This window comes from Pongo abelii, chromosome 5, assembly GCF_028885655.2.
Source record: "Pongo abelii isolate AG06213 chromosome 5, NHGRI_mPonAbe1-v2.0_pri, whole genome shotgun sequence".
NCBI classification, from domain to species: domain Eukaryota; kingdom Metazoa; phylum Chordata; class Mammalia; order Primates; family Hominidae; genus Pongo; species Pongo abelii.
Genome location: NC_071990.2, coordinates 72,620,783 through 72,648,588, shown reverse-complemented (window position 1 = coordinate 72,648,588; position 27,806 = coordinate 72,620,783). Strand labels below are relative to the sequence as shown.

The window sequence follows — 27,806 nt, the reverse complement described above, 5'->3', positions numbered from 1 at the left end:
TAGTCATTTGACCTGGACACCAAAGTTAACATGCTTCCCTTTGTGAAATTTAATATGGCATTTTTCAATAGTGAGAAGCAATCAGATGCTCAGTGTTAAGTTTCATGTGAAAGAAAAATGGTGGAGATAGAAGTCTGATATCTATCAAGAGCGAAACCCATCATTTGGCATGAGAAGTATTTTTATCTTTACTGAATATTTGGCTCACATTTTGAATTCATCTCAGTGGAAAATTCATGTTGCATTCAGTGTTTTTCTCTTTATTCTGCTAGCAATGAGTCTCAGTTTTAACCTTCAAGTATTTGTTCTGATTTTGTTGAGATAAGTGTTTAGCTCTGGCAAGGATATGATTTGCATTTTATTTGTATGAAGAGCCAATACGGATTCATACAACGAGATGTTTAGAGTGACAAGAGCTAAGACACAAAGGATGAAATTTCCAGTTTAAATTTTGCAGGTGCTAAAACACAGAAACAAAACCCCCTAAAAATGGCATGGATGACAAAAATACAAATGCTGCTCAAGAAAGGAGCACAGGTTTAAAGAGATACTGCTGAGTATCTCACGCCATTTGCTCCACAGTCAGGGCTCGAAATACCCTTCTGAAAGCCCCAAGAGGTATTTCTCTATTGATTTTGCTCTCTCAAAATTTGTAAAACATTAAATATTGTTTTATTTTTCTTGGAGAACCAGGGGATAACAAAAAAATATGTTTGGCTTACATTCTGCTCGGCATGAGGGCTCTGTCTATTTTGCTCACTGATACATCCCAAGGAGACAGAACAATTCAGAAGTTCAATAAATATTTGTTGAATGAAATGTTGATGAGTTTTTTAAGCTGGAGGAATATAGTCCAAGAAATTTCCAGTAACTTATGGCTGAATCACCCAAGAGTTAATTTACTATAGAGGAGTGGTGTTGACATTGGTTTTCATTTTACTGGGCTGGGAGCTGCTTGAGGGAAGGAATCTTTTTTTGTTCATCTTTGTAACCCCCTTCACACCTTGCTTTGCATTGTGGTTTCCCAAGGTGCTCCTTAAGTGTTGAATGAATAACAAATGGATGTTGTTCTAGCAAGCATTTTTCTTCCCCGCCATACATATCTACTTTCCTGATACTTGTTCCTGCTTGTTTCATTACCTAGAACCTCTGTGCCTTACCACCACTTATCCAAATTCAAACCAATCTTCAAAGCTCCTTTCGGAGCTCACTTCCTTCTGGAGGTCTTCACTGATCCCACTTTCTTTGAATGACTATAGAATTTCAGTTTATGTACCATTCCTCCTGATGTTTTATGTGGCTCTGTCTTGTTTGCAAAATTCCTTTGTCTCCTGGAAGCCATATCTTGCATTCCCTTTGTATCCTTCACAATTATTTAAAAAATATTCTGCAAATAGTGAATGCTCAATGAACATTAAAATATGTGCATAATACAACAAAATTATTCTCTGAAACACTTCATGTAGAGAGAGATTTTAGGTGTAATTTAATCTAAATTTCCTTCTGATCCTCAAATCCCTTCAACATCATCCTGACCCAGAGTTCTTCCAGACTCTGCCCACACCTTCAAGGGAGATAAGGGAATCACCTTGTGAGGCATATAATTCCACATTTACAATAATTAGTATATGTTTTATATTGAGCTTAACATGTCTGCACTATCTCCTAACTGGCATTACCCTTTTTGCTTATTCAGAATAAACCTAACCCTTTTCCCACATGACATTAATCCAAATATTTGAAGACTGCTATCTGTTATGTCCTTCCCTGAGTCTTCTTTTCCTCAGGCTAAGTCATTTACTATTTGGAACGATTTTTTAGCCCTTCACCACCTTAATAGTTCCCCCATGAAAATGCTTCAGATATCTATTCCATTATGAAAGTAGGACATCTCAAACTGGAATCAATTATTTAGGTGTAGTCTTTCTATTCCTTATTTTATATTCTATACTTCTATTTATAGGTCCATATCACATTAGACTTTTCTTGGTCATAATCACACAACTGACACATATTTGAACTTAATGTCAACTAAAGCTCCAACATCATTTTTACACTTCCAAAAGCTAAATTGCTCTAATTGTGTGGTTGTTTTATTTAGGCCAACATATAGGACCTTACTGTCTCACCTGTTGAATTTTATCTTGCTAGATCTAACCCATACCTCCATAAGGACAAAATACTTTTAGATTGTGACTATCTTATCTAACTTACTGTTTCTCCAAGTTTTCTTTGTTTGTTTGTTTTTTAAAGATAATATCTCACTCTGTCATCCAGGCTGAAGTGTAGTGGTGCCTGTGATCAGGGCTCACTGCTGCCTGAATTCCCGGGCTCAAGTTATCCTCCCACCTCAGCCTCCCAAGCAGCTGGGACTACAGGCATGAATGACCACACCTGGTTAATTTGTTAAGTTTTTCTGTAGAGACTGGGGAGTCTCACCATGTTGCCCAGGCTGATCTCGAACTTCTGGCCTCACGTGATTCTTCTGCCTCACCTCCCAAAGTGCTGTGATTACAGGCATGAGCCACTGTGCTGAGCCTATTTCTCCTAGATTTATATCTTGTGAAATGTAATGTATATTCTGTTCTCATCACCATAGGCAAACTTTTTCCTGAGGACATCTGTGTTCTAATAAAACTTATTTGTACCCACTGAAATTTAAATTTCATGTAATTTTCATGTTACAAAGTATTATTCTTTCGATTTCCTTCAACCATTTAAAAATGTAGAAGTCATTCATACCTCACAGGCTATACAAAAACAGGTGGGAGGAAGGATTTGGCCCACAGGCCAACCTATGGTTTGCTGACTCCTAATCTAAAAGCGATGTGAACGTGAGGGCCTTTGTCAAAGCTCCTTGCCATGCACAAAAACCTCCCTCCAGGTTATTCCTTCATAACGAGGGCTTAGCAATAAAATTGGCCAAAGAAATTTTAAAATGTAAAGTTGAGGCTCTACCCCCCAAAAATCTTGTTCAGTGGTTCAGGAGAGCTGCTCAGGAATGTGTATTTTGAAAACACTCCCTGGACGTCTCTTAGGTACAGCACAGGTTTTAAAACTTGATTTTAAAGTTGTTGTTAAGAATAAGAAATTCAAAATTTTGAATTTCTTTTGAAGAATGTCTTTATTGTTTTTATGACTAAGTACTGAGAATATAATGGTGAGCAACACAGGCAAACAGTACTTGCTCTAACAGACTTCATCATATAATGATATTTTGTTGAAATCATTTATTATAATGCCTTTCCTCCAGTTGACCATAAGCTCCTTAGGGCTAATACCATTGTATTATTCATAGTCAGAAATCAATATGTGTTCATCAATGTAATAATATTTCATATGATTATATGAATAAAATGAAATATGAATAAAAATAATTCATATGATTTTCCATTTTACATATTTTTAAATGACAGATTTCAAACTACCTCTTTTATTAAATGATCCAAGAATTGTCTATGTGCTAATTTTGACACACTATCTTGCTCATCATTGTATTATTAGTCCCTAGAATCTTGCCTAGCATATAGAATATTTGTTATTCAACTATGTTAATTAAATACATTAATATAAGAGAATAATATGAAAGGTATTAATGGAAAAATTGGGAAGGTATGATAAGCAAAACAAGTATGTCAAATTAAAATGTATGCTGAAACTATTGATAACATAATTTAAGTGTCATACATGTTTTCCTGGGAGCAACAATTCATATAGTTATTCTGAGCACTGTATCTGCACCTCTACCTCATCCCAACACATACAAATAAATCAAATTAAGTTAAGCATGGACCAGAAAACAAAATCAAGAATGCTTGCATGGATAGGAGTGGTCTTGACTGCTGTAGTGATGATCTAAGATGAACTTTTCAATCTGAAGCCTCAATTTACTAGTAAAAAACGAAAATCATATAATTGGCCTATCCTCAAAGATACTGTAAGAACAAAAGAGAGAGCTTCATCTCTCAGGAGCATCAAGAATAAAGGTTTTGAGCAGCAACATATAGATCATAGGGTGAGTAATATTAATGCAGGTGCTCAGGAAACAAAGCATTGACTTTATATTCAAAAGAAATAGAAACAAATGCATCATTTTTTAAAACCCTGAGACATATATTTTTCATTTACCTTTGCCACAACACTAACTTGCACAACTAAAGCTTCCTCAAATAATTTCAATCTGATATTTATCACAAGCATTGTTGAATTTGCCCTTACAGGCTCAACAAACCACCAGAGACTTCTATTAGAGAAGCTGGACAGTGAGCTACAGTTTGTTAGCTCCCTGACTGTTCAGGGCCTTCAGCTACCTTTCCCCTTTGCACTGCCACAACAGAAGCTGCTGCTATTCTAATACTATAGCAGCGTTAACAGCAGCAAAGCACCTAGGTGCCACTGGCATCTCCTACAGCAGTAAAATCAGTAGCAGGGAAAATTAGGTCCAGCTTCCCATTTTTCCCCCAACTCAGTAGAGCATTAAAGTCATGCTCCCACCATATGACAATATTACATTCACTTCCTTAGCTGTTACAACCATTGTTAGCCTCCACTGTACATCCAGTGTACTTTAATTGTATTACTCCCAAACACCTCACCATCTACTATAGATTACTCCCTCTGTTTGTTATTTCTGGAGCTTTCCTCTTCCTCTGCTTGCTTCAGTTCAATTCCTTTCAGCAGTCCCATCGGCTCATTGCACCTCATAAATTCTTTTTTTTTGAGACGGAGTCTCACTCTGTCACCCAGGCTGGAGTGCAGTGGCGCCATCTCGGCTCACTGCAAGCTCCGCCTCCCGGGTTCACGCCATTCTCCTGCCTCAGCCTCCCGAGTAGCTGGGACTACAGGCGCCCACCACCACGCCCAGCTAATTTCATGTATTTTTAGTAGAGACGGGGTTTCACCGTGGTCTCGATCTCCTGACCTCGTGATCCGCCCGCCTCAGCCTCCCAAAGTGCTGGGATTACAGGTGTGAGCCACCGCGCCCGGCCGGCACCTCATAAATTCTTATCAGGCATTGCCATTTCTTGTTTATCACTGATGATACTGTTGCAATTCTGGCCATCTCCTTTCAATCTTCTCATAGCTTTGAACTGTTTCTCTTTCATTTACTCCCCCTACTCCTCCACTTCTCCCAGCTTTATTGCTATCTGCTTTCTCTTCCTCACCTCTTTTCTGCCTTAGAGGACGACTGAGCAGACCTGCAATTAGTGTGTAAGAGTAAAGAAAATATTTTATCTATCAGTGCTTAAGCACAATGATTTTTTGTGGCCAAAAAATGGTTTCAAATTGCTTTGCATAATAATTACCCATACCATGTAAACTGAAAATCAATAAAAAAAGCTACAAAGGTTGACAGAAAAAAGAATTGAGGCTGGTTTCATGGCAGAGGTTTGTGAGGCAGATGGAACATGGTAGAATATTACCGGATATTAGAACATTTTCTAGTATACTCGTTACCATGGACCAAAAAAATTGGTCCCCTGCCCTGTGGGATGTTTTTATCTTCTTCCAGGCATGAAAAAGAAGAGTCACTGGCCCACCAGTGACATCAGCCAAATCTTGTGATCAAAAGAGTGACATCCTTTCATTTAAATCACCTTCTATTGTATGATTCCTGAACAGTTTGGGTCAAGCATGAACTTCTAATGGTAATGTGATTCTGGGCAAGTTATCCATCTTTCTAAGCTCTCAGTTATTCCATTTGTAAAATGGAAACATTGCCCTCACATAATTTATGAGGAATATATAAATAGATTTTTAAAAGTACTTGACTCACATTAATGAAGAATATAACAGGCTCTGATTTTCTAATGTGTATCACTGGAAAAGAGTATAGTACTCAGTACACTCCAGGCAATACACGTTAAGTGATTTTATCCATTTATTCTTATTTTGACAAATCTATATTGCAAATCTGCCACGTGCCAGGCGCTATTGTAGGCACTGGGGATATCATGTTGAGTAAGACAAAGACCATGAACTCAAGGGGTATATGTTCTAGATGGGGAGAGAGCACATAAACAAATAAAGACATCACACAACAAATAATAGATGCTATGATCACTGAGTAAGAGGCTGGAGAGTAACTAGGCATGTGGGAGGGCAGTTTTAGATAAATTATCCTAAAAAGGCCTGACCAGCCCCTCTATGAGCAAGTGAATTTGAGTAGAGATGCAAATAAGGTGAGGCAACAGGTCATGCAAATATCTAAGGGAGAATATTCTAGGTAGAGGGAATAGCAAGTACAAAGGCACTGAGGGAGGAACAAGCTTGAAGTAACTAAGTAACAGCAGGAAGGTGAGTGGAGCAGCCTCAGCATGAGCAATGTAGGAGAAACTGAATACATGGCCGGGGGCAGATGCTCGAGGGTCATATCATCAATGACAAATTGCATACATTTTATGCTTAGTGGGATGAGACCTGACTGTAGTATTTTAATCAGGGGAGAGACACGATCTCATTGAAAGATGTACAGGATCACTCTGGCTTTTTCTGCGGGCAGGAGGAATCCATAGTCAAGAGTAGGGGGCAGAAAGAGCAGATATGAATTGCTCTGGTGAAGAAGATGGGGTTCACCAAAGCAATTCGTATCTGTAGTATGAAGTGGAGGATGGTCTAGGGTGATGGCAAGGGAGGTATTGAAAATGGCCAGATTCAGGTCTTATTTTGAAGGTAGAGCTCACAGAATTTACTAACGTATCAGCTAGAAGATATGAATGAAAGAGAAATTTTAAGGGTGACTCCTAAGTTTTTGACTCCAGCAATTAGGTAAATTATGAAGATTAGAAAGCCAGGGGAGGAGTTTATTTGAGGAAGAAAATTCAGGAGTAGCATCTAGATTAAGTTAGGTTTGAGATGCCTACTAGATATGTGAATGAAGATGTTGAATAAGCAGTTATTTACAAGTATGGGGCCCTCGGGAAAGTGGTTTGGGGTAGAGATACACATGTAAGTCTTGCTTAATGCTCATATTATTCTAAGATGTAAGAACTATTATTATCTCAATTTTACAGAAGAGAAAACAGGCTTGAATAAATGAAATAATTTGCTTTTGAGCACAGGGAAGGGTTATAAAGAAAACAAAAGAGGAAAAGGATCCAGTTTCTTTATAAATAGGTGGACTAATATTTGGCTTGGCTGAGGAGATAAATCCATCGGCAGTCAGTAGCAAAAATCCGAAAATGTATGATGACAAAACAAACTTGGATATTGACTGAGATTAAATAATAGCATTTATTATAATACTGAATGACCTCATAAAGAAGATTCCAGTTTTACAGTCAGTGAAATGCAAGGAAATATTTTATCAAGTCACAGGTACATAATAAGTCCAATCTGCCAAGGATGTACCTGGAAAGCAACGAAGAAAACTGAAAACTTAATTTTTTTCTCAGCTAATATTGAAATCTGTAGATATGTAAGAAGATAATGAATCATTTACCAACTTGTGTGTATCTCAAATGTACTTAAATATCTCAAGAAAGGAGGTTGTCCACATACCTAGTTTAATCTGAGTTCCTCCATGGTCTTCACCTGCGTATATACAACTACCCCTGAGAAAAAGTTCAATGGAATGGAAAAGGCATGTGTTCCTGTACTTAATCTTGGAGTATTCCCAAAACAATATAAATTCAGTTGGAATATCCATATCCAACATTCCTTTTTTTTTTTTCGGCTTCTGTTTCTCTCTCAACATTATTTCTGATTCCTATTCTGCAAGCGATTATTTATCAACTTTTATAAATATAGCATATCTGGTTAAAAGCATGACTTCTTGACTCAGCTAGCCTGAATGTGAATCTCAGCTCCATCATTTACCATTATGTGGTCAAAGGCAAGTCACAGAAACTTTCTGTGCGTTACGGAAACTTTCACCTGTAAAATGGACATGATAATTGAATCTTCCTCATATGAGTATCAATTGAGATAAATAAAGGCAAAACCTTTGATAAAGTACCTGGCATGGAGTAAGAGATCAATAAAAGTTTAACATTATTATTGTTGTTATTCTATTATTTCTATTATTTTTACATGTACTTAGAATTCCAAGTGTCCTTTGTCTCTTTTTTCCTAGGAGAGGAATAAACAACTAACAAAAAGATAAAAATTATAAAAAGTAAAATTAACAACCTTAATAATTAAAAAATTGTTAACATTTAAAAGGACAAAAGGTTTTTGACAAACCTTTTGCAATTTCTATTAGTAAAATTAGGCAGTGTTATTATTCTTTCATACATGTCTTCAGTAGATATCGATGGGATATTGTGATTCAACTTCTCATAAAAATAATTCCTTCTTCTGTCAAGTTACTGGTAATACAAGTGCAGATGAGACAGGCACCTTGACAAGAATTTGGTATCCATTAGGCACCACAAAATCACTCTCAGGCTTGGGTTTGGCCTAAGACCTGTTCAGCTCCAAATGGCTCTCTTTTTGCTCCATGTTAATCCAGGAAGACTTCCCTGCACCTTTCACCAGGACATGTTCTCTAATCACAGATAATTAATAACTAATCATATCACCATAATTTAGATTAACAACATAAACAGATATTTTAAACAGGACTTCAAATAAATAACCTTCATACTATTGCTCTCTATTATATACTGAAAATGAATAACAATATTTTAAAGAGGTGACTGTATTATACACCACGCCTATGTTACAGCAAACACATGCCTGCAAAAGGCATACACTAGAAAAAACAGGAACAAAATGCAGGCGTTGAATGTCCAAACCGTAACCCCAAACAAAATTCATCATTTTAACTTTCTTTCAAACAGAACCCCGCACCTGTATTTATACAAGAGACTCCTAGGGTGGTCCTTCAGAGCCCAGCCTGCCCTGAGCACATCTTAAATCTACTCTCAGTTGCCGAAAAACATTTTTTTCAAACTTCATCATCACAGAAATGAAAAACAAAGTCTAGCTCTTTTATTTGCCAGATGAAGTCCAGTGAGGTTAAATTGCTTGATCAAGATGACGCACTCAGCTGTGCTGGAACCACATTGTCACAGCCTTGCATTCACAGCTTCCTGTCAAGTGGGCTGATCTTCTTCCCTTTATGCATTTCTTCCTTCCTTCCCTCCCTCCCTCCCTCCCAGAGGACAGAGTGTTATGAGATAAGTCATGTCCCCTCAACAATTCATATGCTGAAGTCCTAACCCCCAGTACCTCAAAATGTAATTCCTTCCTTCCTTCCTTCCTTCCTTCCTTCCTTCCTTCCCTCCCTCCCTCCCTCCCTCCCTCTCTCTTTCTTTTTTTCTTTCTATGGAGTTTTGCTCTGGTTGCCCAGGCTGGAGTGCAATGGCACGATCTCAGCTCACTGCAACCTCCACCTCCTGGGTTCAAGCAACTCTTCTGCCGCAGCCTCCCAAGTTGCTGGGATTACAGGCACCTGCCACTATGCCCGGCTAATTTTTGTGTTTTTAGTAGAGACGGAGTTTCACCATGTTGGCCAGGCTGGTCTCGAACTCCTGACCTCAGGTGATCCACCCACCTCGACCTCCCAAAGTACTGGAATTACAGATGTGAGCCCACATCCAGCCAAGTAATTTCATTAGACTAATTTAATATGACTGGACTCCTTATAAAAGGAGGTTAGGACAGACAAGTAAAGAGGTAAAGAGGGAAGACGATGTGAGAACACAGGGAAAAGACAGTGATCTACAAGCCAATGAGGCCTCAGAAGGAACCACACAGCCACACTTCAATCCCAGACTTCTTGCTTCCAGAAGCCATCCAGTCTGTGGTACTTTGTTACAGCAGCCCTGGCAACTTTAGTTTTTACAGATAAAACGAATACAAACTAAAACAGATATGAGATTTAAGAAACATGCAGTGGCCACATCATTAAGAACCACGTTTAAAAATGTGAAATTTCACCTAGAAGTAAATGTGAATCATCTGCCTAGAATGAGACACCACTGTAGTTGGAGGGTCCCTCCTCTGATCTATTCCACACGGATTGCTTCCTACTTTATCCAGTCCTTGAGTGTTGTGGCTTCCTTGGTCGGTCTCCCACTAGTGGACAACATTCACCAGTTCCTTCAGGGTTTGAAGGTATGCCCAAAGTCCTGCTCTGGTTAACATCTGCTACTCCAGATTTTAACTTGCTTTGTATTTCCCTAGTACAGTTTGGGTTGTGTGCTTTTACACTTATTGTTTCAGGTATTGTCACAGATGCTGTTGGTGTCCCTCCCACGTTCCCTTCCTCTACTTCACTGGGGAGTCACATTCCCCCAGCTCCCATCACTTCCATTTCTGTGCCTGAGGGCTTTCTCTGACCACTGGAGCCTGCTTTGCCTAAAGTGCAGAGCAGAAATAAGGTAAGGGGGAATGAATACTTCCTCTCCCGTGACTGATAGGGGTTTGTAAATATATACTCCTGCTCCTTTGTCCCTTTTAGTGTGATAACTCTGAGGGTTGTATTTTCAACCTGTTCCTAAGTGTTGTTTTCCTGGAATTAAGTTCATTCTTCATCTTCCTTATCGTATCTGTTGTTATGGGTTGAATTATGACCTCCCAAAAAAAGATATGTTGGAGTCCTAGAGTCCTAATCCCAAGTACCTCTGAATGTGACTATTTGAAAAACAGAGTCCTTATAAAGTAATTAAGTTAAAACAAGATTATTAGAGAGAGCCCTAATCCATTAGGGCTTATGAAAAGGGGAAATTTGGTCACAGAGACAGACAAGTACAGAGGAAAGATGATGTGCGTTGTGAAGATGGAGGTTGTAGTGATGCCTCTACAAGCCAAGGGACACCTGACACTACCAGGAGCTACGGAAGTGGCATGGAACCATTCTGTCCCTAGTGCCTCCAAAGGGAGCATGGCCCTGCTAATCCCCAAATTCTGATGTCTGGCTTCCAGCACTGTGCGGCAATACATTTCTGTTGCTATAAGCGCCCCAGTTTTTGGTACTTTGTTAAGGCAGCCCTAGGAAATCATTATACCTGTCTTCTCACTTTACCATTCTCCTACAGATAGCTCCTTTACCTCCCAAATAAACTACTTGAACTTGAACTATTATCTCAGAGTCTGCTTAACTAAAATGTATTTTTCCAATTAGGTTTTGAGATTCTTTAGAAAAAACGAGCTTTCTGCTGTTGTTAACCCTTCTGATAACTAGCAAACTATTCTCCATATAGTCAGTACTTAACAAAGGTTTGGAAAGGAAGTGAGACAGGGATGGAAAGAAGGAGGGAAGAAGGGAGAAAGTGGTATAAAAAAAGCCATAGGATCCAAGTTGTTTGTGCACATAAGCATAAATAATTGAAAAAAATAATACAGACCAAATAAGTTGAACTACTATTTGGAAATGGCCAGTTTATGGTTGTGTCACAAGGACAGAATTGTCATACTCAGTTGCCTCATTACTCCTTTTAAATAAAATATAAAATATTAAGAAATAAATAGGAAAAAAACCCCTAAATCTAATAATGAATTTGAAAACATTTTCAAAGTTCCATGTTAGATAGATACTACATAAGTTTAAATGCTATTCATTGCAGGCTATATTCCTCTGTCCCAATAGTCCCCTGAGAGATTTAAAGTGCCAACATAAAATGGTTTCTTTTCTACTGTGAGTAAAGGTCAAGCACCAGTTATCCCCGTAGTTCTTGCTGACATAGCTGTGCTGAATAATTATATTTATGAACACTGCCATGAATATATTTATGAGAATGCAATTGTTTCTGTCTTTAAAAACAATTAAAGATTCCCCCTAGGGGAAAAATAAAAATGTTATTGTGTTATAAATCTTTTCTAGAATTACTGGTAACATATTTCACATATTTAAAAAAATACTTTTACTTGAACTTTATGCATGTAATACATTGACCAACTTTGGCGGCTCTTTTGATTTTATAATCAGCTATTTTCTCAGAGATGCTGAAACAAGCTTAGCGGAAAACTAGAGGAGGGTCCGGGAACAAAGGGTGAACTCCAGGCCTCTCCATCTACCACCACCACCTTATCTATACCCACACTTTGACAAGAAACAGAAGAAAAGCCAGAAGAGGATCAGAAGTCAGAAAGCGGGTAATGCACAGCAGCTGAGTGAGTGCAAAGCAGACCAGTCCATCCCTGGAAACAAACAGACTGTCATAGTTACTATTCAACATAATCTAAATGTAAGCACATGCTTTTGAGTTAGTAACATTGAGCAATGACTAGCCTAACTGTGTAACTAAAAGGATATTAAATTTTTTGGTGTCATGCTGCAATATTTCCAGTTAAGCTTCACATTTAATCCTGTTAACCTAATCTTTAATACCACATTATAATTTTGAATTAACAGTTTTTCTTATAGTTTGTATATGATAGTATTACAATGTCAACAAAGATATAGTGCAGGTATTTCATAACTCCTTCTGAATTATTTTAGTAGGTCTGAGCTATTAAGAACCAAGCTTCATGGTAATTACGGAAAAAAAAGATTAAATAAGAAGGTCAAATATTTGATTATATACAAGGCTCTAGAGTTCCAAATAATCACATACCTCACAAAAATCAATATTTTAAATACACACATCTATCATTTACCTAATTGAAATGCAAATATCAATATCAATATCTGCATCTCAGAAGATGTTACTTACATAAAGTATACTGGAAAAAAAGAAGAAAATTTTCTCATTCAACAAATAATTTTTGAGTGGCAAATAAATATAAGGAAACGTGTTAAGTACATGTAGAATTCAAAGTGAACAAGATTTAGACCCTATCCGGTAGTTGAAAAAAGCCTTGGTCACACATAATTTCAGTATAAAAGATTATACATTCAGTAATTTGAAAGTCAGAAAAATCAGTGTTATGAGTCTAAAAGAGGGAAGAACTACTACCATCTTCGCTGTTCAGGGAAGATATAACTGAGATGCTGAACCAGGCTTAGAGGACCTAAAAAAATGGCTTTGGTATTTGTATCCAACTACAGATGGGAAGGAATTTGAGGGAGAAGAAAATGCATAAGAAAGAGAAGAGGTATAAATGCACAAGCTGTGATCTGGTAACAAGTAGCCCTACTTGATCAGAACAAGTACCTAGTGGTGGAGAGCAGAAAATAAGGCAGAACAAAAACAGGTAGAGGCCAGAACAGGAAGGCCTTGGAGGTCAGATCACAGAGTCAATGAGGAGCTGAGGAAGGTTATTAGAAGTGGGAGAGTGGCACACTTACTGTAATGCAGATGGAAGTTTAATCTGGAGGCAGAGTGTAGGATGCACTGAAATAGTAAGTGTTTAGATCGGGGCTGCAAATTCAAGTGCTTATCAAGGTCAGGAAGGTTCTGTAAAAAGCAGCTTCAGGCCGGGTGCGGTGGTTCATGCCTGTAATCCCAGCACTTTGGGAGTCTGAGACGGGTGGATCACCTGAGGTCGGGAGTTTGAGACCAGCCTGACCAACATGGAGAAACCCCGTCTCTACTTAAAATAATAATAATCATCATCATCATCATCATCATCATCATCATCAAAATTAGCTGGCCGTGGTGGCGCATCCCTGTAATCCTAGCTACTTGGGAGGCTGAGGCAGGAGAATCACTTGAATGCAGGAGGCGGAGCTTGTGGTGAGCTCAGATCGTGCCATTGCACTCCAGCCTGGGCAAGAAGAGCAAAACTCCGTCTCAAAAAATAAAAATAAAAATAAAAAGCAGCTTCATTGAGGACCTACTCAGTTCTAGCTCATATGAAATTTGGCATATCCAATTCTGCCAAATATTTCAGTTATTCCAGAAAAACTGCAAATCCAGATTTTGATATGAAATTTTCTAATTCATAAATTTAAAATAATTCACATTTAATTGATTGATTCATTGACTGATGACTGAAAGACGAATTCAGTTCATGGGCTGTCAGTTTTTAACAGGACCACCACTAATAAGTACATTAGAATGATTTTAGCAGAAATTAATAAGGCATCGAATTGTATAGTGGCATTATGTTTAACTGTTCCTTCTTACAGCTTAATCAATCAATAAACTGAATTTTAATACATAGTAGTTAACAAGTCTAAACCAATATGATTTAGAAGGTATTTAAAATACCTGGTAGAGGGCCAGATATGGTGGCTCACACCTGTAATTCCAGCACTTTGGGAGGCCGAGGGGGGCGGATAGCTTGAGCCCAGGAGTTCAAGACCAGCCTAGGCAACATGGCAAAACCCCATCTCAACAAAAAGTTTAAAAAATTAGCAGGGCGTGGTAGCAGAAACCTGTGGTTTCAAGCTACTCAGGAGGCAGAGGAGGGAGGATTGCTTGAGCCCAAGAGGTCAAGGCTGCAGTGAGCTGTGATTGTAGCACTGTACTGCAGCGTGGGCAACAGAGCGAGAGCTTGTCTCAAAAAAATTAAAAATAAAACAAAATGCCTAGCAGAAACCTGTCATAGTTATATGAACTCATGAAACATATATATTTTGTATGAAAAATCTAATAGAACCATGTCATTGTTATATTCTCTGTATATACCATATAGTTGTTCCCAGTGATAATCATGAATTTAAAGTTAGAAATAAGAAGACAGTACAGGTAGTAGATACATAGTTCTGAATGGAGGTTCCTTTTACTATCACTGTTAGTATGTTTAAAAGAGTAAATTAATAGCTCTGTTGTAGTACTTTAAACACCCAGTCAGGAGGCTGTTTTCTTCCACAGCTAGTTTTAATAATGCAAATATTTTCAATATTTATTATACAGATAAAGAGGTCATCTGGTACTACTTTAATAAATATTTTCAGACCAAGTGCACTGTTTCTGTGAATTATGTGAAGCAAAACATTTTTCCTGAAACTCTGTGTTTCTCATGTTCATGTTAAGCTTTTTTGTAAGGTGTGTTCATAGAATTTGGGATGTCCTCGGCAAGAAATAAGAGGAAGGAGGACTCCTCTGAAAGGGTCCACAGACCTGCCGTCAATAATTCAAGAAAAAGGTCTTTGGGGAGGAACCAGAACCTCGGAGAGAACCCAAAGCAGGAAGAGAGAAAACACCAATTTCTGGGCTACCCTCTCCCCTACATGAACCTCTAGGAGCACAAACACATATGAAAGCGTTTCTACAAGGGATGGGAGACAAAAGACAGACTCAGTCAGGTGGAGATACACTGAGAACCTGGCAGGCAGTGCAACCCCAGAGGGGCTTCCAAAATGAAGATGGGTAGACCATTTTGTAATCAAACCACGTAATCAAGATGCTTATCAGTTTCTGGGTATTTCTATCTATAATCTTGGAGCCTTTTGTAAAATTTTGTTTAAATGATAAAGATGTGTGTCATCTCCGGAAAGAAGAATCACACAGAAAATTTGTCTTTACAGAACCTCTCTGAGGCTAGTCTGAGAGTTTCAATGGTGATGAGCGAGAAATCCAAAAAGTAAGGTAAGTTCTGGGAATAAAGGTCAAGGTCAGAAAGTCATGCTGTGAAGTCTTTTCTCTATATAAATTTTACAAGATCAAGGTTTGATTATTTTGCTTTAAGAGGACCAGTTGGTTTCCCTAACAACTTTATATCCACCTTCAGGGGAATCAAGTAAGTACTTTATAAATTCATGAGATTGTTGGAAATATTTTGTAAAGCAATACTGATTTCTAAGCAACTATGCAACTGCACCTATATTAAGTAGGGAAGCCTCTACATGGGTGAATATGTAAATATGTTCTCCAACAGCCTTAACAATTGTTATTCTGGCTGGTGTCTAAACAAATGATCACTTTTACTAGGGTTACCTTCATCCCAGTTTGCCTGGGACAGTTTCTGTTGAGATATTTTTGTCAAAAGTGTACTGGTTTGGGGCTGGGCGTGGTGTCTCACGCCTGTAATCCCAACACTTTGGGAGGCCAAGACGGGCAGATCACGAGGTCAGGAGATCGAGACCATCCTGGTCAACACGGTGAAACCCTGTCTCTACTAAAAATACAAAAAATTAGCTAGGCGTGGTGGCGGACGCCTGTAGTCCCAGCTACTCGGGAGGCTGAGGCAGAAGAATGGCATAAACCCGGGAGGCGGAGCTTGCAGTGAGCCGAGATGGTGCCACTGCACTCCAGCCTGGGCGACAGAGCGAGACTCTGTCTCAAAAAAAGAAAAAAAAGGTGTACTGGTTTGGACAATAATTATATAACAACAGAACCTTTAACTAGTAGAGAAGGTTATCCCCATACAGCCATGTCAAAGAATCCGAGCCTGAATGTGCTGCATCCAAACACTGCTAATGATTCTCTTTTAGTTAGATAATATATGCCACAATTTTGTTGGCATGGTAGTATCCATTCTCCTGTATTTGTCGTATGTATTGGTTATATGGTTGGAGGTCCAGAAAGTAGTGAATTCAGACAATGTTATCTCAGCACCAAATGAAATCCACCAGTTTGGAGAGCCACAACTGAATATGTGAGTTTGAACTTTTTTTAACTTTTACTTTAAGTTTGGGGTACAAATGCAGGTTTGTTACATAGGTAAACTTGTGTCATGGGGGTTTGTTGTACAGATTATTTAATCACCCAGGTATTTAACCAAGTACCCATTAGTTATTTTTCCTCTCCCTCCTCCCACCGTCCACCATCTGATAGGCTCTTCTTAAGCATAGCTTCAGAAAAATATCTGCAGATTACTTTGTGTTAGAAAAGTAATGTAGATTATAATATGTATTTTCCTTGTTTCAGCTGTCATGAAACTGAGAATAATTTTAAAATCTAGGTTGCAAATTAGCTTTTCTTAGATATCCTTTAATATCTACTGTATATAGTTTAGGTAATCTATTTACTCATTTAACCTTAATTTTCTTATTTTCTATTATGTTTAACTACAAGCAACTTCAACTTCCTTTGTAGAAGTAAAAGTGCTAAATGAATACTGAAATTAAGAATTGAAACAAATATTCTAAGACAACTACCCATTTAAAAGATAATGGTCATATTTGTCATTAGAGGTCAAATGCAGCACTCAAAGGGCTGGCATGGTAGAATTAAGCTTTTAGGCAAGACAGTCATTCATATACTGAAGTCAAAATATGAAAATATGAAAGTAAAAAGTCTACTGTCTTTCCAGTTTGGAGGAGAAAAATCAGAGCAACAATTTCAGTTATGCATAATAATGCATAAGGGATTCTTTTATAGTATGTTTTACACTTCTATAATTTACATTTTTAAATTTATGTTTTAACTTTTATTTTAGGTTCAGGGGTACATGTACAGGTTTGTTAGACATGTAAACCGCATGTCATGGGTGTTTGGTATACAGATTATTTCATCACCCAGGTAATAAGCATAGTACCTGATAAGTAGCTTTTTTTGATCCTCACTGCCTCCCACCCTCCATCCTCAAGTAGGCCCTGGTGTCTGTCATTCTCTTCTTTGTGTACATATGTACTCAGTGTTTAACTCCCACTTGTAAGGGAGAAAATATGGTATTTAGTTTTCTGTTCGTGTGTTAGTTTGCTTAGGATAATGGCCTCCAGCTCCATCCTTGTTGCTGCAAAGGGCATGATCTCATTCTTTTTTATGGCTGCATAAGTATTCCATGGTGAATATGTACCATATTTTCTTTATCCAGTCTACTATTGATGGGCATTTAGGTTGATTTCATATCTTTGCTTTCGTGAATACTGCTGCAATGAACATATGCATGCATGTGTCTTTATGGTAGAACAACTTTTATTCCTTTGGGTGTATACTCAATAATGGGATTCCTGGGTCAAATGTTAATTCTGTTTTAAGTTCTTTGGGAAATAACCAAACTGCTTTTCACAATGGATAAACTAATTTACATTTCCACCAGTGGTTCATAAACATTCCATTTTGTCCACAACCTTACCAGCATCTGTTATTTTTTGATGTTTAATAATAGCCATTCGACTGAAGTGAGATGATATCTTATTATGATTTTGATTTTGATTTCTCTAATAATTAGTGATGTAAAAATAATAAGAGTCATCTACGAAAAACCCATGGCCAACATCATACTGAATGGACAAAAGCTGGAGGCAATCCCATTGAACACCAGGACAAGACAAGGATGCCCACTCTCACCACTCCTATTCAACACAGTGCTGGAAATCCTAGCCAGAGCAATAAGGCAAGAGAAAAATATAAAAGGCATCTAAATAGGAAGAGAAGAAGTCAAACTATACCTGTTTACAGTATTTTTGAAAATGTCTTTGGGTTACTCGTGGAAATACAAACTGTGTGACTTTTGACAAGAAAATCCACATCTTCGAATCAGTTTCTTTATCTTTAAAGGAAGATTAAGATCTCCCTCATATACTTGTGAGAAATAAATATAATAATATATAAGGAACACCCAGGAGTGTGCCCTCAATGTATCAGGTGCTCATGAAATGCCACTGTTTTTCTATTTTAAAAAGAAATAGAAAGCAATTTCTTGACAGTCGCAAAGTTTACATCCCAAGACCTCTGTGAACTCCCCAATTCTCAAATGTCCCTCTATTATTTCACGATGAAAATAATGAAATAATAGAGGGACATTACACCTCACACAAAAATTAACTCAAGATGGATTAAAGACTTAAATGTAAAACTCAAAACCATAAAAACCTTAGAAGAAAACCTAGGCAATACCATTCAGGACATAGGCATGGGCAAAGACTTCATGATGAAATGCCAAAAGCAATTGCAACAAAAGCCAAAGTTGGCAAATGGGATCTAATTAAACTAAACAGCTTCTGCACAGCAAAAGAACTACCATCAGAGTGAATAGGCAACCTACAGAATGGGAGAACATTTTTGCAATCTACTCATCTGAAAAAGGTCTAATATCCAGAATCTATAAGGAACTTAAACAAATTTACAAGAAAAAAATCAAATAACCCATCAAAGAGTGGGCAAAGGATATGAACAGACACTTCTCAAAAGAAGACATTTATGCAGCCAACAAACATGAAAAAAAGCTCATTATCACTGATCTCTAGAGAAATGCAAATCAAAACCACAATGAGATACTATCTCATGCCAGTCAGAATGGCAATTATTAAAAAGTCAAGAAACAATAGATGTTGGCGAGGCTGTGGAGAAATAGGAATGCTTTTACGCTGTTGGTGGGAACGCAAATTAGTTCAACCATTGTGGAAGACAGTGTTGTGATTCCTCAAGGATCAAGAACCAGAAATACCATTTGAGCCAGCAATCCCATTACTGAGTATATACCCAAAGGAATATAAATCATTCTACTATAAAGACACATGCACACATATGTTTATTGCAGCACTATTTACAATAGCAAAGACATGGAACCAACCCAAATGCCCACCAATGATAGACTGGATAAAGAAAATGTGGTACATATATACCATGGAATACTATGCAGCCATAAAAATGAATGAGATAATGTCATTTGCAGGGACATGGATGAAACAGGAAGCCATCCACCTTAGCAAACTAACACAGGAACAGAAAACCAAACACCACATTTTCTCACTCATAAGTAGGAGTTGAACAATGAGAACAAATGGACAAAGGGAGGGGAACAACACACACCAGGGCCAGTTTGGGGGTGGTGGGCGAGGGGAGGGAGAGCATTAGGACAAATAGCTAATGCATGCGGGGCTTAAAACCTCGATGAAAAGTTGATAAGTCCAGCAAACCACCATGGCACACGTATATTTATGTAACAAACTACACATTCTGCATTTGTATCCTGGAACTTAAAGTAAAATTAAAAAATAAAAATAAAAATAATAAAATGAAATTTGGGGACTGGTTTCAATACTCTGTGAAACAGTTTCATGAATCATTATTGCTTGATTGCATTTACAGAGTATTGTAAACTTATTCGTGTCACATATATTAATTACTGCCAAATCTGATATTCTACTCTTAAGTTTTGTAAACCTGAGTTTATTTCCTGATTCAAAAGCATTATTTCCTTAGACTTCTTTGTGTTCTTTTCTATTCCAATACCAGCCATTAAAATAGGCTTCATTTCCAAGACCATTCTTCACAAAGGAATGAAATGCACTTCACTTGGGGAGAATAACTGCATATATCTTTATGTGTATAGTCCATGAATTTTCAAGCAGATGCCGAAAACACTCTAGGTAGATGGCAAGTATCCTGTGTAATCTTTACTCCTGTCTATCTTATCTCATGGTCAAAACAATCCAAATCTGTGTCTGCAAAGTAACAAACCACTATAGGAATGGGGCTGATTGGGTCACTCATAAAGAGTAAGGTATTTCTCCACCAAAGCCAAGGGTCTACTGATTCTCTGTTTTCTTTCCCAGAAATTTGAGAAACACAAAAAGAAATTAAATAGGCAACATAAATATGCCATCTAAAAAATCAGATTGAAGGAGACTATGGTGCAAACATTTCTACATGAGCTACACTTACCAGAATGTATATATGAGCCATGGGGAGGAAAGAAACACAGTTCAGAGTCGGTCATGGTGAGGAACATAGGGACTGAGGACACTTTAGAGAGAGAAGTCAGACATATGCCAAGGTTGGTTAGACTTCAGGATAGATCCTGAGAGAAATGCTTATAGAAACAGCCCAGATTCTGGGATGTAATTAAACTTGGAAGGTTCACTTCAGGAAGTATGAGGCTATCGTTCAGCTCTTCCTGTCTCTCCAGCCAATAAATGGGTTAAATAAGATTAACCCTCTGGTCCAACATAACAGAACTAGTGTAAGTGCAGGGATCCTCTCACTCAGAAGCAAATGCCCCACCAGCTTGTGAATACAACTTTTGTGCTTTCCCTTTTCATACTAAAAGTGTAAATTGACAAACAACAGATCAAATAAAGTGTCTTATATGGTATAATTATGTTTGTGCTATATTATTAGTCAAGCAACAACTAAATCAACAAGGAAGAGAATAACACATAGGCAAAAAATACAGATGCTTTACCTATAGCATCTCATTTAGCTCTCATTAAACCTCAGTAAATCTCATATTATTTTTACACATAAGGAAATTGAGATTAAATGATTTGCCCAATGTATGCAAGTGGCAAAACTGAAATACAAAATCTAGGTCAGTCCAATTTCAAAGTCCATGATATTTACAGTCCACCATGCTTACATTCCAAAGAAATGTAGATGATGAATATTTTCTAATTTTAATAGATGAAAAAGAGTGAAAGCAGGTCAATGAGTGGTCAACCAAGGAAGTACACCTGCAGACATAAAAAAGTGGAAGTGAAAGTTTCCAGAGTTCCTCTAAATACTCTTGTCCCTATTTCTCACTATTACTCTGTTCCTTCTACATCATTCCTCCTGGAATTCCGCAAGATACTACAGTATCCCTTAAGCAACCTAGGTGGAGTTTCCTGACTTACAATGGAAAATATCCTACTAAATACATGTGCTACAGAGGCAGCAGGTCTTTAACTGGTAACCAAGCAAGGTGGAGGAGCTTCAGATCCCTCTAATGTTGTGAGGACTACACTCTCATCTTGATGGGAGACAAAATCAACATTTCATTTGAGAAAGTGCAACTGTATTCCAGAGGACTCAACACAGTTTTAACCACTTGAAACTAAACTATGTACACCACTATCTTTACAATAAATAGCTTTAGAATTCTGCAATTTACCATTGATTGTGAAATTTTTGCAAAGCATAATATATCATGAAGAGTGCATAAAATTATTCATTTGTTTCCACCTTGTTTGAATCCACCACTCATCTGTGAGCATCATTTTTTAAAACTTCTTTGGTCATCTAATAAATCTACTACTGATTATGTTTGGGTGTACTAAATTAAAAAAAACAGCTAAATGGGCAGTAAATTATACAATACTTTGCAAGATTAACCACTTTTGTGGTTAATTAGACAACAGAAGGAGAGTACACTAAGATAATTATCATTTGTTTTAATAAGCTTTTTATTTAGACAGAAAGTAAATTTACTAGGATCTTACCATCTCTGGAGTCAGTGATTTACTGTCTTGTAGTTGATACCAAGCTTTAATGAGGCTTCACAGCATTATGACTTGGAATTCTCACTTGTAAGAGGAATATTCTCAGGTGTGTCCTCTAAGAGCCACACCCTACTGTTTTAGGATTAGGCTTTCACAAGCCACGACTAGCCATTACATCTAACAAGCCTCAAGAGGAAGTAGTTAGAACTCAGCCTCTCTCTCTAGACTACCCAGATTTAAATTCTGGCTCTACCACTTACTAGCATGTGACCTTGGACAGACAAGACAAACTTTTCTGGGCCTCAGTTTTAAATGAGTTAGGTAATACCTCTAAACACATAGTAAATGTTCACTATTACTAGAAGGATAACGTAAAGTCCTTCCTTCTCTCCCTACCCTTCACAAAACAGAATGAGATTATTGCAAAGATGGTGCCTTGATAAAAAAAAAGTTGAGGAAGAAAACCCTAAAATTTCCAGGGCCAATTTCAAAGTGGGTCCTATTCTTCATACCCTCAAAGGCAAAAGAAGACAAAGCAGTCTCTGGCCTTTGTCAGAGTGAGATAACGAAAAGGGTAGGAGGAAAAAAGAAATCTTTTGGAAGAGGTACTGAATTGACATAGTGGCGACTCTCTTCACTCTCCCTTCAGTTTCACACTTCCTTTTTTCAAGTGTGAAATTTGATAATTCACACTGGATTCACACTGATAATTCTGTCCACTGACTTGGGAACTGGTGATTGCTTCTTGTCTCAAAGGTATATCTGATGTCATTGGAACTGGAGAAAGGGGCAATATGAAGAGTGCTAGCAGACTGCATTCCCACCATTTGGCAAGGAAAGATAGAAAGATGATAAAATAGAGTCATTCCTGGATGTCCCACACTGGAGCACTGTGCAGGTTCCCACAGAGCCTTCTAAAAGTCTACCATACAAACCTAACGAAAAGACAGACATTTGGATATACACCCCACAGAGGGCTCGTCAGTGTGAGTCAGAGAAGCAGTGATGACTCCCCAAGGGAGGCCAGACACACCCTGGCCCACAGGAGGACTGTCTTCTCCCCTCCCAGCTCCAAGCCCCAGTACTAGAAGGACAAGGCAGGGAGGAGGGAGTCAAGTGTCTGAGGAGAGAAGACACACTCACACCCCAAAGCCTACACCCTCCACCGCAGGTCTGGGCCACAGTGACATATACTGAGGAGATAGGGGAGAGAGCAAGGTGTGGAAGGGAGGAACTTGGGATTAAATATGAGTCTGAAATATTAAAGAGGATGGATAACTCACTCTTGATACCAGTTTATTTTTACTAAATGAAAGTGACTGAGAAGTGACAGAATTGGATGGAGAAGGCTTTAAGAGAGATGAATTCATAGTAGGAGAATAACAGCAGGAGAATCCTCAGGAGGCAGTTTTCACTGGAAAAAAACAGAAATAATTGGATGTCTAGTCCTTGTGAGTTGAGAGTTCTCAATCAAAACATTTTCTTAAAAAATAGATATGACAGTCTCTGCCATGGTCAAGAACACTACACAAATCTGTGCTCAGGATCATCCTCCGCTCAGCCCAGATCCATCCCTCAGCAGAACCAATGGTGGTGGGGTTTGTGCGTTATGTGTGAAGGGGTGGGGGTCAGGTGCAAACTCTTTATCACTCATTAACATTTTAGCCTCTTAAAAATCATTTTTCCTTTTCCCTAAGTAATTCTCTAAGTTTTGGGAAGCAGAGTCATCCTATTCTCTTTAATTTTTCTGACCATGCCTTCATCATGGTTTCTTCAATTTTACACTTAAAAAGAGAATTTTCACAAGAGTAATATATACTTACTCACTCAATGTGGAGCTTATGACATAAAATAAGTGCTTTTTCTGAAAAAACTGTGAAAATATTAGAAAATGCTAAAAATAGATAGCAAGGATCAATAATGGAAGCACTAAGAAATATTACTGTACTTCTTCTTCCTTAATTATCCTTTAATATTTTTTTCAACGTTATCCTTAATATTTTTCCCCAAACGAAAGCCATATGTCTACAAAGCAAAAATTATACCCAAAGTCTTTTTAAGGGTTGGGAGTGAAGTAAGAACTTATTTTCTTTTATGTTGTTTGCTGACCTTACCTTGTACTTCAGTATTATGCAAACCTAAGCAATTTGGGAAACTTCTTTCTCTGTTGCTTAAGTTAAGCAATGACACTTAATCCTCCCACTTTGTCACTTCCTGATACTACAATTGCTGTTATTAGAATGCTCACTATCTTACTGCTGTTGAATTTGACCATATCTGAAATAAAGTATAATCAGATGTTGCAACTTGTGATGGATGCTTCTGTAATAAGAAGTTCTCAGTCATCTCTGTCCTCATGCTAAACCGTAAGAGGGGGTGAGTTCCCAAATACAGGCTCTGAACTCTGGAAGCTAATCCCAACCCAGTCAGTGAACACATAAGGAAAAAAAAATTGTTTCCCCATAACAGGGCAAGGCAGTATTTTCCCGGTTCTTATGTCCTTTATGGGGCCCAGGCTGCCAGGATTCAGACACTTTTGTTTCCTCAACCTCTTATTTTGATTTTGGATCCCCTGAACTTGGCTTCTGATCTTGGTCTCTGGCCCTGTGCCCTCCTGAATCAGCGCAAGCTTGGTCTGCTCTGAGCTCAGCCTCTGGTGGTCCTGCTTTTTAGCCACACTCTGAGTCCTCTGCATCAGCAGCACTCCACCTTCTCCCCTATGTCCAGCCTCCCAGCTTTGTGCAATCTTTGCCTGCATCCTTACCTTTTCTTCCCTGTCTCACCTGCCAAAGCCCTGGATCATGCCCACCATGAGGGAAGGATAGGGACAGCAGGTCAGGGGCAAAAAGCCAACACATGGTAGGGCTTATATACACTGCAGTCAGCCCCTTCCTCAAATATTTTAACTCCAGTGGGAATTCGAGTTTAATCTCAGATGTAAGAAATGAATTTACTCTCCGGTCTCAACCTATTTTCATGATTAAAGTTTTAAAGGTAAGAAAATAACTTCGACAGGAGGATACCGTTTTTCATTAACATTTTTACATTTAACCTGTTTCCCAGCAGGCTCTTGATGGAACACCTCATCCACCAGGTCCAGATCCTTCATTATGGTAGAATCACCCACTGCTGCAGATTCAGGTTTGTCTTTTCTCAAACTTTTTTTCTATTTTATTTTGTTTTCTACATCCTATAGATGTTATCACACAACTCTTGAGAAGGCAACTTTTAGTCCACATTTTTCTGAAAGTCACTGATGAATGAAAACATATTATTGTCAGCTTTAAAGAATACTGTGCTGTGGGCTTAGGACTCAGGAGAAGGCTACAGTGTTAGCCAAAAAGGACACAGGCCATCTTGGCTAAGCCCCAGCAAAGGAACTTGGTTGGAAGAAAGCAAGCACTCAGACACCCATGAAGCTGATAATTTTTAAATGTTTTAGTGGGAAATCCTTCTGCTTTGGATGCAGGAGCGCTGGTTCAGGGCTAGAGTTCTGGACTATGAGTCAAAATAGCTCTTGTTATATTTGCCACATGAAGATTTTTTAAATACTTACTTTGTGCTCCATTGTCCACCATTCGTACTTGAAAACATTGTATTTTGTTTATTTTCTGTCTCTCTCCAATAAAATGTAGCTTCATGAGCATGGGATTTTTGTTTGCTTTGTTCAGTTTGTGTTCCAAATACATAGAAAAGTGCCAAGCGCTCAGCAAATAATTTTTGAATGTATAAGTTGTTTTGCTAGTAGTAGTGATGGGTTTGAATCCATTACTACTTGCTTACTAACGGGAATAATAGAAGTAGAAAGCAAATAAAGACAAACTGCCCAATAAACCCAAAGATTTTGGTGAATAGTCCCAAGCAGTATCCAACTGACTTATTCAGTCACAAACCACACAAAGAGAATAGAATTAACAAAGACTTTCTGATTGGGAAGACGATGTTAAAAGTAACCTAATTCAATCATGCAATTGATACTAACTTCTTGCTTGTTTTAGTGGCCTAGTGTAAATTTTATCAAAGCAGGGAATTTAGATTATTTGTATGTCCTCTAATTTATTCCATTCCAGATTGCCAATGAGGCCAAAATAGCTGCAAACTAGCCCCCACAGTTTATAGATCTAGTAGCTACATGTTTTAAAAGCTGTTTCTCTGTTCCATTAAACTTCTTTCTTTCATATATTATGCTTAAATCTTTAGCTTTGAGATTACAAGGTGTTTAGTTCAGGCAGATTAACAAACTGCTTAAGGCTGGTGAAAATTAAAATAAGGTAGCTCAGCAATGTCTAATGTGATCATTTCTAGAATTACTCCAGCCCAGAATCCCTCCTCTGCAGTATTTATCAGGCCTTCAAAGAAATGGAGAAGCCGAAAATTCCATGGTTTGCATTGGGAATTAACTTGGAATTGTTTAGTGTCACAATGGTGCTTCTCAGAAATAAAGCTCTACTAAGTCGTTATGTCTGATGAGCTTATTCAAAGAATCTCAAAACTGCAACACAAGCACAAATAGAAAATCAATCTGCAAGTTGGAGGGTCACAAAAAAGCAATGAGGAGCTAAAACTAGAAACCTGAAGTTGCTTTAAAAAATATCTATTGTTTCTTTACACAGGACAGTGTAAATTAAAAACATTTCATTTTAGGCTATATAACAGTAAAACAGACTTTTTTTGGTCAAACGTATATCATAATCTTCCTACAGTGAAAAAGGTATTTGAGTAATTTATTTAATAAATATTTACTTTCCTGAGTCATATGACTTCAAATTTTATTTCCTTAATACAAAACAAAAAGCATTCTTTGGGGTAATTTATTTGTATTATTGTAGTTTTTTATATAACACTATAGCTTATAGTTAAAGAACAGAGAAGTATAAATATGGGAGCAGAAGTTGTTAAAATAGTCGCAGACATCTATTTTATATGATCTATTGGCCTGAAACAAATATTTAAGGCAAATATTTCTTACAAAAGTAAGAAATATTCTTCTGGAATTCCTTGTTTTCAAAAATGAATTTTAAAATTCCAATTCTCAGTATGAATTTTCAAATGAATAACTGGCACCTGTCCTGAACCCCCAATTTATAGCAAACAACCTTGCCCTGTTCCATAGAAATGATATGGGTAATTGGGTAAGATTCACCTCAAAGTCCTCCCACATCTTGTTTGCAAATATACCTTTCCCTGCTCCCATCCTTCTGTGTGGCCTAGTAGGCAATAGTTTTCTTCTAATCAAGGCTAATCCCTCTAAATGTGTTTGGATGTGGACTCTTGCAATATTCTCAGGAATACTATTTTCAAACTTTTTGGGAGTTATTGACTCCAGCATCTAAACATGGTCAAAGTTTTTCCATGTCAACACCTTCCCCCCAACAATAAAATCCCAACCCTATCTCACTTCCCTCCCAACCCTTTTTCACACACACACAATGATGGATATGAGAACAGCACCAGGCAGCACTTTCTGAACCGACGTAACAGAGGGTTACGTAAATAGACAACCTGATACTAAAGTTAATATCATCACAGGCTGGTCCCAGGAGTTCAACAGCTTCCTGAGAGTTCAAAAGAGACACATGAGTGCTGAATCAGTCACTATCAGTCCAATTATTAAACCGCTTATCTGTGAAGCAAAATATTATACTTTGCTTTTACATTAGCAGTGTTAATTTTTTAAAAGAAAATTATGTCTTTGACATTATTCCAAAGACACACATACTATAAGGGGACACACATACTATAAGGGAAAATTTCTATTATCAAAACATTAAAAATAAATGTATTTCAAAAATAACAATACTGAAATTTAGCATAACATCTTAAATTAAAGGGTTTCAATTTAAAAAAAAACTTAACACCAATAAATAATACAAAGACCAAAATTGAGGGAGAGGAAAGAATAAAGAATGTATATAAAAAATTCAAAATGAAAACATTATAA

At 37.7% G+C, this 27,806-nt stretch overlaps 1 protein-coding gene across 39 annotated transcripts in view; it reads right to left on the bottom strand.

Moving 5' to 3' along the window:
• Window positions 1–27,806, bottom strand: part of RIMS1 (regulating synaptic membrane exocytosis 1) — a 512,927-nt gene that overhangs the window by 327,409 nt on the left and 157,712 nt on the right. The gene's annotated exons all lie outside the window — the stretch shown is intronic.